A 17685-nucleotide genomic window follows, 5' to 3' on the forward strand; every position below is an offset into this window, starting at 1 on the left:
TGATCAGTGTCACTCCACCTGTCTGACACATGGCCATGGGACATGAAAAGAAAAAGAGAGAAATAGTGAGGAAGAGAGAGATAGAGAAAGATGGGTTTGATTGACTAAAGGCTTTGTTAAATGTATAGCGCGCATGTGTGCCGTCTCAAACTGTGATTTTTTTATAGATTAATATTTTGATTTTTTATATTTTATGTATATTGTAGTTCACCCCAAATAAAAAATTGCCTGTAACCCTCTTTTCTTCTGTTGAACACCAGTGGATAATGAATGTCTGAAGCTGAATGTCTGAGCTGTGTTTCTAAAAGTGGATGGGGACCACAGGTTGGCAGGCTCCAAAATGGACAAAGCAAGCATGAAAAAGTATTATGAAAGTTCCACATATAACTTCTAAATGAAATAAAACTTTTTTTGTGTGTGAGAAGCTGACATACATTTAAGTTACTGTTGTTGTTCACTTAATTTTTTCCTTAAAAATCATGTTTGTCAGATGCGGTCGCTTTTATTGTGTGAAGAACAGCAGCTTGGACATTCTGTTATACATGTAAATCATTTTGTGGTTTGTGTAAGTAATAAAGAAACAAAAAGAAACAAAAATTTGTGTTTGAAAACCTCTGTACACAGTATATTTTTATTTCTGTAGTAAATTGTTCACTTACTTAAAGTGTAGTATAGGACGTGACAAAGAAAACCATCAAATGTAACCCATGTAGACAATCTTAGAATATTCATAATGGCATGTCAAAGAATATTCTGAGCCATTATATTAAATTAAGAAACTTTTTTTCAAAAATGTATAAAGTATATATAGAAGTGTACACAACTGAATTTTTAAGTTCTTTAATGTATATGGAGTTCTTCTCAGGCATTTTTATAGACAGTTGCACATGAGTTACCGCAGTTGCGCACTTGGCCTGAAGTTAACTTTTGGTCTGGGATTGTGTATCAGTCTAAACTGACCTGAAGATGTTTGTCTTTCTTTCTTTCTTCAGTTGAAATTTTTTGTTTTATTTTTGAAGGGAAAATTTCAGGATTTTTCTCCCTTTAGTGGACTTCAACGGTTTAACAGTTTCTATGCAGTTTAAAATCATTCAACTTCAACAATGTCGGAACGGACCTCTTTCTCCACACTTGTAAACACTGGAGTGGTAGTTTCATATACATCATGCATGACCTTTCGACATGATTATGTAATACGTAAGGTCACGCTGGTGCATCACAAGACAAGAAGTTGTGGTTTAAAAGTAGATTTTTTTGTGAAAATGACATTTGTTTCACTAGATAAGGAAGGATTGCTTTGAAACTGTAAACTGTTGAGGTCCACTAAAGTGGAGATAAATCCTGGAAGGTTTTCCTCAAAAAACTTAATTTCTTATCGACTGAAAAAACATCTTTGATGACATGGGGGGGGGGATTATCAGAATTTTTTAATGAAAGTTGAGTAATCCTTTAATTTTACACAGTAACGTCAGCTTAGTGATTGATAAACACTGAATTAAGGTCATTATTTATTTTGCTTGTTATCAGAAACAATCTACTCTAGAAGGACTCTTTTGTTATTGATTCTTTGTGAGTCTACTGGAAGTTAAGTTTGGTCCACAAAAGCTTTTGTTTATGTTGTTGTCGCTGAAACTGTCTATAATGTGTTATTGACCTTTAAAGGGATAGTTCAGCCAAAAATGAAAATTCTGTCATCTTTTTTTCACTCTCATGTTGTTACAAACCTGTAAACATGTATTTGTTCTGATGATTACAAAGGAAGATATTTTGAAAAATGTTTGAAACCAAACCATTTGTGGACCCCGTTTACTTTTTCCTACTATGGAAGTAAATGGGGTCCACAAACAGTTTGGTTACAAACATTCCTCAAAATATCTTCCTTCATGTTCATCAGAACAAAGAAATTTATGCGGGTTTATAACAACATGAGAGTGAGTAAATGATAACAGATTTTTCATTTTTGTGTGAACTATCCCTTTAACTACACTGTTTATGGTTATATAATAGATGACAATTTGCATTATTATTTTGTGTGTCTAAATGAGGGCAAAAAATGTTTCCCACAATGATTTGCAAGGATTATTGCTCTGGACAACATGCATGCTATTTATTTTAAAAAGTGTTGATAAAGTGATATCAATGAAAGCTATATTTTACCCACACATTGTAAAAATGTTTTGCCGAATACACTACAAATGTTCTTTATGTGGTATATTAATTGACTGATTTAACCTATTTGGGAAGTAAGAATCAAACCAGGTAGAAATAGCCTCTTATAAAACAGCACATCTATACACTAAAACTGCTAGGTTATTTTTAACCCATGGTAAACATTTGACAGAACACACTACTGGGTTAAAAATTACCCAATGCGTTACAACCCATGACTGGGTAACAACAACCCAGCAGTGTGTTCTGTGCAATATTTACCCAGCATGGGTTAAACAACCCAGCACTTTCTAGAGTTTTCGTGTTAAAGTTCATCCAAACTAAAATAGTTTATGGACACTTTGCACTAAAGGCAAAACTATGACATGCTTTTATGCTTGAGAGTTAAAATGAATAAGACATATATTTAGAAATGCACTTTGCATTTTGCTAATTGTTGTGATCAACTAACTGTATTGACTTTCATAATGGATGCACTTGTACTTTTATACTGTATTTTCCTTTTATTGTTTTGTTATTGCTGTGGTGAATTTTGCCTGTGTGAAATATATCCACGTAAAACAAGCCTTTATAATTAAATGGAGGTTCAATTAAGAATAAGTAACTCCATTGCCACCGAAGGTCACTTCAAAGTATAAAGTTAAGGCTGCAGAAAGGAGGCTCGTGAAATTACATTATCTGCCGGATTTTGGAGGACAGTGTGTCTCTCCTTCACTGCCTTGTTTATTTTCCACCTGAATAAGCACATTTGAATTGATTTGAGAGGAGTGCTGATGTTTACATTAGCATGCATTACTGTGTCACGCTGCCTACACACTCACTACAATGACGACTGGCCATCATCGACTTCCCTCTTTTTTATCACAGTACTGCTCCAAATAATATTCATAACTCTGCTGCCAAAAACACTCCCTGAACCCGATAGACACCTCTGATCGCAGCTATTAAGATGTGTGTGTCCGGCCTGGGCATTTTTATCTCCTACTTTTCCCCGCTTGGTGCGAATCCGTGTGTAATTGGATCCGTCCTCACTTTTTTTTGCCTTTTGTTGAACTTGACGTGAAGTTCTTCAGGAATCTGAAAAAAATCTGCCAGTTCTTCTTTCGAATGCAAAGACTGATGTATGAATTGAAGTTTAAAGATTTAGTTGTGTCCTTTGTTTTCTTGTGACACGATTCAATAAATCAAATAAAAAGCAAAAATAGGTTTAAATTGAAAGTGTTTTGAAATGTTAATAAACTTAACAGTGGAACTGTTTGAAATTGCAGCCATACAAGAAGTTAGTTTAAGGTAAAAATACTAACAATAAAGAAAACTTTCAAAAAATTTTTTACAGTAAAATAAAACTCATACATTCATAATTCACATTCTTGTAAAATAAAAACAGCAAAATGGTGTTTTTTGTCTTAAAAAGTGACTTAACATATATCTGTTCATATTTAATTTGTTATTAATAAATCATCAGTTAGTTATTTATATGCAAATGTCTGAACATACCAACTAAGAGTTTTGACTGAAGCAACTAGTGTTTATATGGTGTGTTTGAGAAGTGAAAGCTCTTCTCCTGTGGTTGAAAACTCTTGATGGGTGCTGTCTAATGGACCATAGAGAACTGTTGCTCCTCTTTTCAAGGTTAATGCATTTAGAGTGGAGACACGCTGTAATATCCTCATAGATCAAAGGTTTGGCCATCTTCTCCTTAGTCCACAGGATATTCCTGCCCATTTCTCCACAAGCTCCATACCATTCTCAGTGTGAAAGACCAAAGCCTCTTATTCTATCAAAGAATCAATAAACTATTTAGTTAAGCATCAGCAAGGTTGTTTTATATGATGTGAGCATTTCAAACTAGTTTTCCTGCTAAATAATTTTTTGATTACATGTGCCTCAACAACCTTTTTTTAATAAGCTATTTTTAAAAACATGTAAATGGGGATGTTTCATTTAAATGTAGATTACCACTAATGATAATAAATAAATAAATTAATACAAATAATTATAAACACTACTACTACTACTACTAATAATAATAATAATACTACTACTACTACTAATAATAATAATAGTAATAATAATAATACTTATAATAATATAACAGTCACAACAACAACAACAATAATAATAATAATAATATTCATAATATAATATTTACATTAATATTAATTGTACCATTATAATAGTATAATAATAATAATAATAATAATAATAATAATAAATAATAAGAAGAAGGAGAAATAATAATAATAACAGTAATAATAATTATAATTTGCTAATACTTTACAATAATGTTGCATTTGTTAACATTAGTTAACTACATAAGTCACTAACAATACTTCTAAAGTATTTTTTTAGTCTTTGTTAGTGTTCATTGGAACATTTATTAATACATTTCAAAGGTTATATCTGTTAACATTAGTTCACATTAACAAAACATGATATTAACAAAGATTAGTTTCACTAGAAGATTTTGGTTCCAAAATGCAATAAAATCCATTTTGACTAATTTCGGTAAAAACTTGTTTTCTATACCAAGAAAGTGAAAAGATAAAAACCACTTATTTCTGTTACAAACTTTCACATAGCATATTCAGGTTATAATAACATAAAAAATCTATAATTTTATTCTCAAAGATTTATTATAAAAACTTTTTTTTCAAAATGCTATAAATCTATTGAATCTATTGAGTGCGTTTACATGCACAGAATAAGCGGATAACTATCAAAAATCTGCTTATTATAGAAAACTGTTTTCATGCGATTACATGCAAATCAATAAACCGGCTATGCAGTCAACTGCGTTTACATGGGACTTGAAGACTTATCAGTTTTCTCGCAGGCAGTGACGTCACCACCTATATACATAATAGTCGATCAAAAAGCCGACGGCATATCTGTCTTAAGCTGTACTGTTGTATCTCTTCTTGTGTGTGCAGATTTACCTGTAAATGTAAATGTAACATGAGCTTCTATTTTCACAGTTTCTCTGCCAACTGCTTTTGTCGAGCGGAGACTTTTATGCGTTACTTTGCGCTTACTTCCGCGTGTGACGTTTATCTTTCATACTCGGAGACATGCGCACATGGACAAAACCGTGAGAATATGAGCAAAAAACTACCTTTGCCGATCGGTTTTTGCTTACGCCGTTTATGAGCTTTCCCCGATTAAAGAAAACAGTTTTACGCGTTTACATGACCCCACGTGTTATCAGTTTATTAAGCATAATCGGTGTAAGACTGTGCATGTAAACGCACTCAATTCATCTTTGCCATGTTATATTCATTTATTACACGGCTCTCTGGAATGCTTGATTCTGATTGGTCAGTTGAGACATTTGCAGGTTCGTTCTTTTCAAATAATAACCGCTCCAAAATAATAACGCATAGCCGGAACTACTTGCATGAGTAAAATCGCTCCGCGCCAATAAAGATTAATAAAGATTACTGTCTGTTTGGCGCCATCTTGTGACAAACACTCGACAACCACGACAAGACACAGAGAGCTTACTGAGACTGAACTTGACAAAATAGAGCATGACAGCTACGAAGCCTACACACAAAAAAATACAGAATGGGCATTAAAACTTCGACTGGTTAAAGAGAAAAAAATGGAGACAGACAAGTATGAAGCAGAGGATCTTAATAAGGTATTACGATCATTGTATGCATCTGTGCAAAGTTTCGCGGAAGGATAAAAATGTTAATTTAAAACAAATATGAGAATAAAATGTTTCAAATTCATATTCATGTCCAGTTTTTTTTCTTCTGTGGCAAGTAGCCGTGTAATAAGCGGGATAATGTAGAGGCAGCCGGTAGTTATTGGGAAATAAGCCCCTTCAGTGTGATACAAGACCCTCCGCTTCGCGTCGGGTCCTGATCACACTGTCGGGGCTTATTTCCCAATAACTACCGGCTGCCTCTACATTATCCCTTACTTAGTTGACTAGTGATATACCCTGATAAAAAAAATAAGCATTAATCAAAACACTGTGATTGCTGCTGGGACATCATCACTGAACTTTTTTGACAGCAATCAGCTGTAAAATGTTTTGATCCTGCTCGATTTTCGTTGACTTAGAGTAAAATCGAATGTGTTAGCATGACAGAAGCTTGATCCTGTCATGTGAGGCCAAGCAACAGCCGGCATTTTTCCGTCTCCCGAGTGCCTCTCGCGTAAATTATTTGATTTTGATGGCTTACGTTCTTTTTTGCTCACCACAGAAAACCACCACAGGTTTATCAATGCCAACTAAAGTATTATCATGTTTTTGTTTGTTGATCACGAAGTACAAAGTAGATGAGGAAAACTAGGATTCTGTGTGTATTCAACGCGCTGCCATTGTTGTTTACAATGCGTGGAATGGTGCGCTGTGATTGGTTAAGTGGATTTATTGCGTTCTGCAGAGAAGGAAGAGTGGCGTTTATCGCAGTTTTGAAAAAAAGGAAGAAATATTAGGCGGATATTGGATTTTGCGTAAAGTTAAGAATGTACTTTTTATTACTGACCTGATACACAATGATTTTGGCGGTAACTCATTTTTTATGGCGTTTATCGAGTTTTGGAACCAAACTCTTCACTTTATTTTACTGTGTCCTTGTTACAGTTTAATTATACGTTTAAGTACTGAGTAATAATGATTAACAACATGTAGGCTACTATAGGGTTAGGATGTGGTTTAGGATTAATTGCATGTAATCATAATTTACTGTTATTACTATTGCAATTACACGTTTTACAAAGACACTGTAAAATAAAATGTATATACGATTAGTTATTAGTCCACGTCCTCCCAGCACATTTTTGTCTGAAAGTAGGAGTTTCTTTCAATGCCACAACACATTAACATCACCACACTGGTATCTAAAAGATGTTTTAAACAACATATACAACAAATCTATAGAGGGCAAGGCTGTTCTCTTTTTATTTGTCTTGCATGTCCTTCATTATAGAAAGGTTACCACAGGAAGTGCTTTAGGACTTATCTGGCTGCTTTCTGTAGGCCGATTAATGGAACGCAGTGGAGGTGAGACAGCCACGGCTGATGGAGCCGCATTCCTATGGGCTTTTCACCTTTCCTACCTCCACCTCTCAGCATAGAGTGACATTACACAAAAATGCCCTATATCCATGAAAGAGACCTCAAACACACACACACATACGACCTCCCTGAGCCCCACACCATTATTCTGCCACTGCTATTCTGCCAGGTTTCAGATTTGAACCTAAACAGGACCTTCTCTTTACTCTTAAATCAAGAAAAATATAGAAAAGTAGTACAAAGGCAAAATGAAATACCAGAGCAAGATTCACACAGACAAAGCATACATTAGAGATCCGCCTTTTCATTACCCCTCCACCCCCTCTCAATCCAGTCCAGAAGATGGACCAGAGACTGATGCCTCTTCCTTGGCCCTTCCTGCTTCAGCAGAACCCCGGGTCCCAGGGAGGAAAGTCTGTGAAAACACAAAGTCCCGGTCCCTTGACGCGACCGCCGCCGAGTTCCAGAGTGTGAGAAGAGGCCTGCATTTGATGCCTGACTGCCCAAATCTTCTGCAGAATGGTGCGCTGAATTCCCCGGGGCCGCTGGCTGTGGGGCTGGGAGAGCGGGAGATGGAGAGGGAAGGCACAGTAATTGTACCACGGCCTGTTGAGATTTTCTTCAGAGCGGCTCTCAGTAAAAGGAAAGCAGTCCCCTGGTAGTGCCTGCAAGTTGGGCAGAATAACCAAAAAACAGTGTGCACTCACATATGAGTAACATTCAATTTACCACATGAAAGCCCATATGCTCAATACAACACATTGGTCTGCTGCAACCAGTGAGCTGTTGTTACCCCAAAAATGGGTTAGATCTCTTCCTCTTCATATTGAAGAGGTCTGTTTTTTAGAGTACCACCCTTAGTGATGTAACCTGTTATTAAAATGTGAGTTGGACATAGTATTAAATTACATCTTAACAAATGATTAATTGATGATTAAGTAAGTGATAGCATATAGCTGGTTGTTATTGCAGAATAAACCTCAGCAGAGTGATCAAGACCCAAACGCAAACCAGTTTCATTAAAATATTTTTTTTTTTGTGAGAAAATCTTATTTATTTGTCACTTTTTTTATTTTTATTTTTTGTATATATATATATATATATATATATATATATATATATATATATATATATATATATATAAATATATATATATTTAGTTGCCCACCAGCATTTTTTTGTGATTTTCACAAAAAGTTCACAAAAAGACATCCAGGAAAAATTTCTTCCATAAATATATAAACATACAAATATATCAAGTGAAAGAACAGACCCTCTGCTTGCAAACAAACAAAATGGGAAAAAAAGGTTTTATCCTATCTATATTTTTTATCTGCTTACTGTATAAACTCTTAAATATGGGTATTTTTCTTAAAAAATATTTTTTAGCAGAAAGCTGAAATAATTGCATTTTTTGTGAAGGAATTTTGTTAGAGATATTCAGAACGATTATCAAAACATACACAGAGTTTAAAATTAGTAAATAATTTTTTGGCTTCAGTTTTTTTATAATTTGGGTAAATTCGCGATCTAGTGGATAATTGCGGTATTACAGATTAACATAAAACCTCATCAGGAACACTTTTTAAAATGCAAATAACTTGTCAATGGCAGGAAAAGAGTTAAGTATTTTTTTCTAAATTGTCACGATGGCATGCAGTACTCAGATAGAATAAGAAATCTCGGAATCTCACCACTGGCCAATCAGAATTAAGCATTACAGAGAGCTGTGTATTAATGATAATAAATGGTAATTTAAAGGTGCAGTGTGTAATTTTTAGAAGGATCATTTGACAGAAATACAAATAATATACAAAACTAAATAATCAGGGGTCAATAAAAACCTTTCATAATGAACCGTCAGGGGCGGAGTGGGACCTAAAAATCTACCGGGAAATTTCATAGACCACCAGCCCTCCATGGTCAAAAAATAAGCAAATGCTGAAATCTAAAATTACAATAAAATGACTGCACAACAACATGAAATACCAAGTGTAATAACTATTATTTAAAAGATCTTAAAGTCAACAACATTTCCCTAGTTTTAGGTAAGATTAAGCTTACTATGGTTGCAAAGCAGTTGCTTATAAAATTATTAAGCCTGTTTGGAGAGAGATGTTTTATGTGACAAAATGTCAGTCATCGTGTGATAACGAAAATATAACGCAACTTACATGTTCTGAGCAGGTGTTGTCAGTGAACAGGCTGTAAACTGTTGGCTAAGTTACATACACTCGTGAAAAACTGATGCTGATTATCTGGGAAACATTCTCTAACAGCAGTCAAGTTGTCATTGTTTGTGTCAAAGTTGTGCATTTGTTGTAACATTAAAACAGGAGATCAGACTTAGGCTACTCTTTGCTGCTCAAAGTGATGCTCGGAGCTCCATTCCTCTGTGCGAGGCTATGCTTTTTATTGGTTGTTGCGTTAAATCTTACCCAGATACAACAGTCCTATTTTCTGATTGGCTATTGTGTAGCCTCTTTCTTTATTTTTTGATTGGCTGATAGAACTCCAGGGGAGACGGGCTTGATAGAGAGAGCGGTGCGGCCAGATACATTTTGAGCTCTGAAGCATATTAAATATATGATAAATAGGTTTTAGTGTGGCCGGAGTGCACGACTAAAGACTGAAAGCACGGCTATTATCAGACCAGCCCTCGCAGCCTTAAAACACTACCAGCCCACCGGGAAAAGTCCCGACTTTCCCGATTGCCACTCCGCCCCTGTGAACCGTTATGTGTTCATTGCCTTAGAATGAGACGTTTTATCTACATACACAGAGGGTCCCCTTACATGGAAGCCGCCATTTTGTGCAGCCATGTTTCTACAGAAGCCCTTAACGGACAAACTTTTTTCCTAAGTTGTCTCCAGCGATGACATGTTTGCCCAGTGGCGGCTACCGTAGCTTCTCTATGTATTTCAATAGCAAGAGGTGAGCAGTGGACTGAGCCATTGGTTGCAATTCGCAACCTCATCACTAAATGCAGGTAAAATTTACAAACTGCACCTTTAAAGAACTCTCTTTTCTTTCACGTATAAACCATTGTGAAATATATCAGCCTGATCTCATGAGAAATCTTAAGGGATAATATATAGACTTTGCGTCGGGTCTTGATCATACTGTCGGGGCTTATTTTTGTGATAAAAACCTGGTGCCTGTACATTATCACGCTTATTTCAAGGCTATTTATCTCATAAATAAGGTAAGGAGCATTAAATATTGATCTGAAATACTTTTTTGCTAATTTTTAATAAATACAGACCTTCGTGAGGAAAACCTGTTTACTTTTGGTTTTAAAATAAGAAGTTCAAATGTCACAAACACCTTATTTGGTTTAATAATTTGTAAATATAATGCCGGATATGTTATCAAAATACATATTTATATTTAATTTTGTGTTATATTAAACTGTACCTGTGAAAATGATTTGCAGCATCCAGATTACCATGTGTTTTTAGTTTTGAGCGGTATGAATGTCGTGATTGGCCAATCAGAATCTAGCATTTTAGAGAGCCGTTTAATAACATTAGGCTAAATCTTACGAAGTTAATTGTGCAAAAACATACGATTATCATAAAAAACAATAACAAAACCCACCCCTAACCCCAATGTCACAGGGGCATAGGCAAGTTATACAAAAATGTACGGATGTGGTCATACGAATTAATACAATTAACCACCTTGTAAAATTCGTACGAATTGCCATGAGATAGAATTGAACATATTGATCTAAATATCTATATGCATACCTTGAGACCGCACACATGTGTTATATACAATAAATATTTGATAAATGTATTTGTGCTATTGACACAATTGGCAAACAATTGCCAAGCTGTTCGTGTCTGTGGCACGACTTTCTTTATCGTGTCATTTTATATTTTATTTTCTCATAGTTTTTTTTCCTATTTTTCACCATTGTAGTTGGGGTTGGGGTTAGAATCACTTTTTGGGACATAACCCCAACTCCGGGCGAGAATAGTTTTAAAAGTGGACGAAAAACATACAGAAACAAATACATAAAATTACATCCTAACGCAAACCCCGAATCTAACCCTAACGCCAAGCGACAATGAAGAACAGAAACGAAAAACTGCTCCAGGGACAAAAAAGCAGGAATAAATTAATCAAACTTTTGTGACTATAACACAACTTGCCATGAGATAGGGTAGGTCTTATAAAGTAAATGAAATTTTCTTTGATAACTAAATTCAACCTTTGGAATTTAAAGAGCATTACAATTTACATTAGCCATCACATTTCTGTGTCACATTGTGTTTGTTATATCATGGTAAATCAACATATAATAGTATTTTCCCATTTGGAGTAACATAATAGTTAATTTATGCACATGAACATCATTAATATTGCATAATACTTATTTTAATAAAGTCATCCTGATTTTATTTTGACATCTAAACGTATACTTTTTTATACATTTTGTTCTCTTACAATACGATTTGGCACTGCTGTAGAAATGACAGTATACACACAGCAGCTTAAAGCGTAAATCCTCTGGCTTATTGCTTTATTTGAACTGTTTCAGCTGCTATATCCATGTTGATATTTGAGTCTCCCACTCGCTAGATTTACTGAAAAAGGTTTGTGTGCGCATGTGATGCTCTCGGCACTCAACGTCAAGCCTGCTAAAGCAAGCTGAGCTCAATTTCTCAAAGGTATGTGTGTATCTGCATATATATGTATGTGTGAATAGGTGTGTATGTTTGATGCAGATCAGCTGTCTCAGATGGACCGTCAGAGGCACGGCTGGACTGACAGGACGCGGGAGGGTGAGACGGGAAGGTCAACTGAGAGAGGGAAGAGGGACAGATAAAGGAATTCAGCGAGGTGATTTCTCCCTATCTGGACCCTCTCATCTCTCTATCCCACAATGCATCACAGATGAACATTCTGATGCAATGAGACAGAGAGAAGAAATTTAAATGGTGGGACACACCTGACACAAACAGCCCTCTGTTTTCTGCAGATTTGTGTATGAATGGAACCTTAGAGTTATTTAATATTATCTTTATAATCCCATGAAATATCTATCTAGGACACTGTCCTCCTCAAAAAATGAAAATAAAAACGACAAGGATTGATTGTGCATGCTGCTTATTGGAGACCTACAGTTACGTTTTAAGGATAAGTGCCATCTAGTGGCCAGCAGATTATTACAACCTATGGCTAGGTTTCAAGGTTTTTCTCAAGATCATTTTCTTCATAGAAAATGCAATCCCATAATGCACTCTGCCTGATCTGCCAATCCCATAATGCACTCTGCCTAATCAGTCAGCCTGATCTCACAAAAAAGTTAATCGTGCAAAATCGCACGATTTTCATGAAAAAAACAACAACAATGAAACCGAACCCCTAACCCCGCTCATAACCCGCAAATGTCACAGGGGTCAAGGCAAATCGTACCAAAACGTACAAATGTGGTCACATGAATTAAAGGGGTCATATGATGAAAATGTTAGCATTGCCACTTTGTAGGTTTGAGCAAAAATGTGTCGTTTTGGGTGTGTTTTTTAAAATGCAAATGAGCGGATAAAGTGCAAACACTGATCACAATGATGGTGGTTTGTTGTAATTTAAACTCAATTGTGCTGTCAAGTCCTTCCTTTCTCTTTCTTTCTCTCTGCACTAAACGGCAGTGCAGTGGTTGGAGTGTTCAGATTAAGGAGGCGGTATTATTCTAATAAGATATCCTTATGACATCATAATGAAAGCCAAATTTCAATGACCTATTTTTGCTCACACCTACAAAGTGGCAATGCTAACATTTTCATCATATGACCCCTTTAATACTAATTAGCCAACTCGTAAAATATGTATAAATTCTCGTGATATAGCGTTGGGTCAATTAAAAAAATAAAAATATTTTAAAAGCCGTAACCTGTGGTACATTTGGAAATCATTGGTAACATTTAGTGTAGATGCCACCAGAAGAAACACACTTTAAGTCACCTGCCAAAACATTTTAACAACATTTTAAGCTACTATACAGTAAGTCCACTCCTATGTTGATCATTTAAAATGAAATCTCCTTAGTAAATGATTGTGTGCAACAATATGTGATTTACTTAAAGGAGCGGTGAATCAAATACTCAATTTTAACTTGATAATTTGTTATATATAAGGTCAGCATACTTAAATGAACATCCTGCAAGTTTCAGTACTGAAAACGTCCGTGCTACTGAAATATAACAGTTTTTGGCACCAAGCCAGTAGAATGGCCGAGTGAGGAATTTGGAAAAATATGACATCAGAGTAGAATATAAACACCTCCCCAAACCCAAAAGGACACGTCCACTTTCGTAGCCCCGCCCACAGCATTGTGTGACACAAGGGATGTAACGATTCAATTGCGTGTCCCATTAAAAATGCCTGTCTGAAATCGATTCTGAATCGCAAGGCTACAATTTTTTGTTTCATGCACAGCTTCTGCGTGTACTACGGCATTTTGTCGGTAGGAAGTCCTTATCAATCTAAATTCATTATGAGTCAGAGTCGTTTATAACGTGCATTTAAAAAAGCAACACTCGTTAAATAAAAATCATTCAAAATATTCATTATTATTATGAAAATACTTGAAACAATTTGAAGAACAGTGTATAAATATTCCTGTAGACATTTCCTGGAATAGCGTTTGTAATGCTACGTCTTCTGTGGCACAAAGGGCGTTTCTGCATGAGAGCGCCCCCTGGGGTTCGGATGTGCCGGGATTTCACCGTAATTCATTCAAATTCATTCATTGAGAAAACACGCATTTACACGGTTAATCGTTACACCCCTACGTCACACACATGTTGGCCAGGGGCAAGCAAACCATGCAGTGTCTCAACAATCAGTGAACATGTCTTTAAAGATTGCCAAATGTAACCAAAATTACTTTTAAATACATTTGTCCTGAGGGACTTTTATTTTGAAGCGGTGATCTGTTATGAATAACCATGGAAACGGAGTCTTCGGCTGTGGAAGAACCGTCTGGGAACAACACAGACGCTGTATACCTTAACTCGGAGGCTCGGAACATAACATTAGGAATGCGTGGTTAAAGTTTGTTTTTGAAGAAGTTCCAGCTGGCGTGGGGAGTGTTTGTTTACTTTGTGTACCGCGGATTCATTTGTAAAGAAGACAAAAGTCGATGCTGGATTTGCAGAGAGACTGTGATTAAAAGCACCACTAATATTGGATCTGACAAAAATGACACAGCAGTATACACAGTAAGTAAAACATTTTTTACTTTATTTAAGATAACGTTACTGCTTTTTACTACTGCTTTGTAAGAGATGTCCTGTTGTAACATCCGTGTCTAAACACGTATGTTTGACTGTTTTAATTTACTAAAAACATTAAACGATAAATAAAGGTGCAACACTTAAAAATGCAACTGTACTATAACGGTATAAATATACAATGTTAGTGATAAGGAAGGACTTATCAGCCGCAATTTAGATTATGATGCCCGCTTACTGTGTTGTATACGGTAATTTAGGCAAGTTGCGTTTGAAAGGTCCAACACTCAAACTGTGGTATGTAACGTTACGTGTATCTAAGAGCAACCTCACAAGCACAATAGAAATATACAAAGTTGTTGGCTGCTATTTTTACACATGACTTTTTTTAAAACATTTCCCCACATGTAATGACAGGGAATGAAGCCGTCCAATCATAGAAGTGGGCGTTTACGTCCAGGTCTTCAATGCGTACCCGCCCCTTCAAACCAACCATTTTCCAGAGAGCCACTAATCCATGTTACTAAATAGCTCATTACTTATTGCTTTTGATGTTTCTTAATGTAAAAACCACGCGAACATAATAAGAAGACCTCAGACAACAGTATAAAACAACAAAATCGATAAATTCATGGCCCCTTTAAGGAGCAATATTTTGTGAAACGCAGTTATGATTTCTTTGAATGCAGCTGCCTAAAGGGCTCGTTATAGTTGTGCATAGGTCCTACGGCATAGCCGCGACGACATAGGTTCCGCGTCGGTTTTTTATGTATACTTTTGCGTTATCGTCCGCTGGTAGGCAGTATCCACGCTTTTAACCACAGTAGCAGCACGACCATCAAAGAAAAAGAAGCTTGGCAAGTTAACCCACAAACTAAGAAGAAACAACAGCTTGTTGTATATGATTTGAGAAGACAAGCAATGATGGAAGTAAATAAACAGCAGCATTTGTTGCAGTTTGAGTTAAAGCTCCCATTCTTTCTGTGATTTTGAAGCTTTGATTGTGTTTATAGTTTGCAATATAACATGTGTTCATGTTTCACGTGTAAAAACGCAGTATTTTTCACACAATTTACTCATCTGTATAGCGCTGTTTTCACTGTCCTCAAAACAGTCTGATGTCTTCCTCATTCTATGAAGTCCCTCCTTCAGAAATACATATCGAGTTCTGATTGTGTAGTTTGTTTAGTGTGTTGTGATTCGATAGCAGCTTGGCTTAGCAGAGCCGTTTGAACCAAAGCTGGCGACTGACGTATTCATGTGGGTGGAGTTTAGTAAAAAAAAAAATGTTTTACTGACATCATTAAAGCAGGAAATAGAGGGTTGTAGTCCAAACCAGCCGTTCGCTGTAGGCTTTGAAAGAGGAATTCTATTAAAGAAAATATATCACCTGGCAGTGAACTTTGAGGTTTATCATTTTACAAGTATTATTTATGCTATTATAGCAACATTACACACTAACTAGGGTTTAAAAATGGGATCAGGAAGAACGTGACCTTTAAATCACTCCTCAACTTGGCCCATCTTTGTTTTCACCGTCGCAAACGGAAATAATGACACAGTTTTTTTACCTGACAGGAGGGGTTCTGGTGGACCAATCACAGCGCTTCCGGCCCATGTAGAACTGACGCGCTGTTCAAAATTTTGCGAGGTGCACGTCAGGCTACACAGAGCTACGCACAGGCTACGGAAAACTGAGGCATAGAGCTTACACACGACTATAAATCGGGCTTAATCAAGGCCAGTGTTTAATATTTATTAGTAAATTCTTCAAGTAACAGATCAATAAAGAGCACAACATTTAAAAGCCTTCAGAGGATTAAGTGTGAATGGTACGGTTTAGTGATCCTAATGACTTCAGATCTAACCATATAGTGCACATATCAAATACACATCTAATCTGGCAAACACACACACACACACACGCACATCTTAAAGAGAGGCTAACATGTCTATTAATTTAGCTCATCCTGACCACGTTCAGTTCATTAAACTCTTAACCAGCATGCATTAGTCTGCCCGATTCCTTCTGTCTCCTGGGGGAAAATTTAATGGTTGAAGCTTTTTAACCCATTTAAAATGTTTGATGTCACTGGAGAGCTTTTTGCACTAATGCAGTTCAGTGCAGAGAGATGTAGACTGGTTTGGTTCGACTGCTCAGTTTAATATGATTGCTGAGTATCTGAAAGAATAACAGAGGTTATATAAACTCTTTTATAAACTTCAGTTGGACTATTTCTATAGGAAATCTTATCACTGCTGTTGAAAATGATGAAGGTTTGTCAGTGTATTTGTCCATAAACCTTAAGTTTCTGCTTTGTAATAGGAATGTACACTCAAAACAATTTATTTAGATATTTTCAACCCAATGTTGAATCAACAAGGGACGAACTCACAACATTAACAACGTTAGGTTGTAATTGAACCTATGCTGGGTTGTTTCAACCTTAAATGTGAGGTTGTTTTAACCCATTGTTGGGTCAAATATAAACATTTTCTGGGTTAATTGTACTCAACGGCTGGGTTTGTCCCTTTTTGACCCAACGCTGGATTGACAATAACCCAGCATTTATTATAGTGTAATAAAAATATAATAAGATTGTAATAGAAAAGTAAGAGGAATCGTTCCCCAGCTACAAGTCTTTTCCTACTTTTAAACATAGTTATGACTACTCTTATTGTTGTCTCTTCTAACAATATATTAAATGCTCTCTCATTGTGAGTTGGTTTAGTTAAAAGCACCTGCTAAATTAATGAATTTAATGGGCTCATATTATGCAAAATGGACTTCTATAAGGTGTTTGGACATAAATGTGTGTTGGCAGTATGTGAATACAACCACCCTACAATGAAAAAAATCCACTCACTCCTTTTTTAATTACAGTTAAACCAAAGCCGTCTCATTACACATGCAGTTTTGATTCTCTTCTTAATGTGATGTTGGTCATTCTACAGAAAAGGTGGAATTCTGGTGATGGAAATTTGCTTAAATGAACTTCTTTCAACATACCCAAAACTTCTTTAATAGTATTAATTAACTTGTCAAATCTATGAATCCGCAAAACGGGGAGCTTTATCTATTTTTACCTTTTTAATACATTTTAATAAAGAATCCATGAGTCATTTATTTGTCATTGGTGTTACCTGTGATTTAAACAACATTAATGTTGATACTAAATATTTCTTCTCATTACAGGTTGTGTATTTAGTTAAAGGTTGAGTAGAGGAATGATAGCA

The sequence above is a fragment of the Paramisgurnus dabryanus genome, chromosome 13 (genome assembly GCF_030506205.2).
Source record: "Paramisgurnus dabryanus chromosome 13, PD_genome_1.1, whole genome shotgun sequence".
NCBI lineage: Eukaryota > Metazoa > Chordata > Actinopteri > Cypriniformes > Cobitidae > Paramisgurnus > Paramisgurnus dabryanus.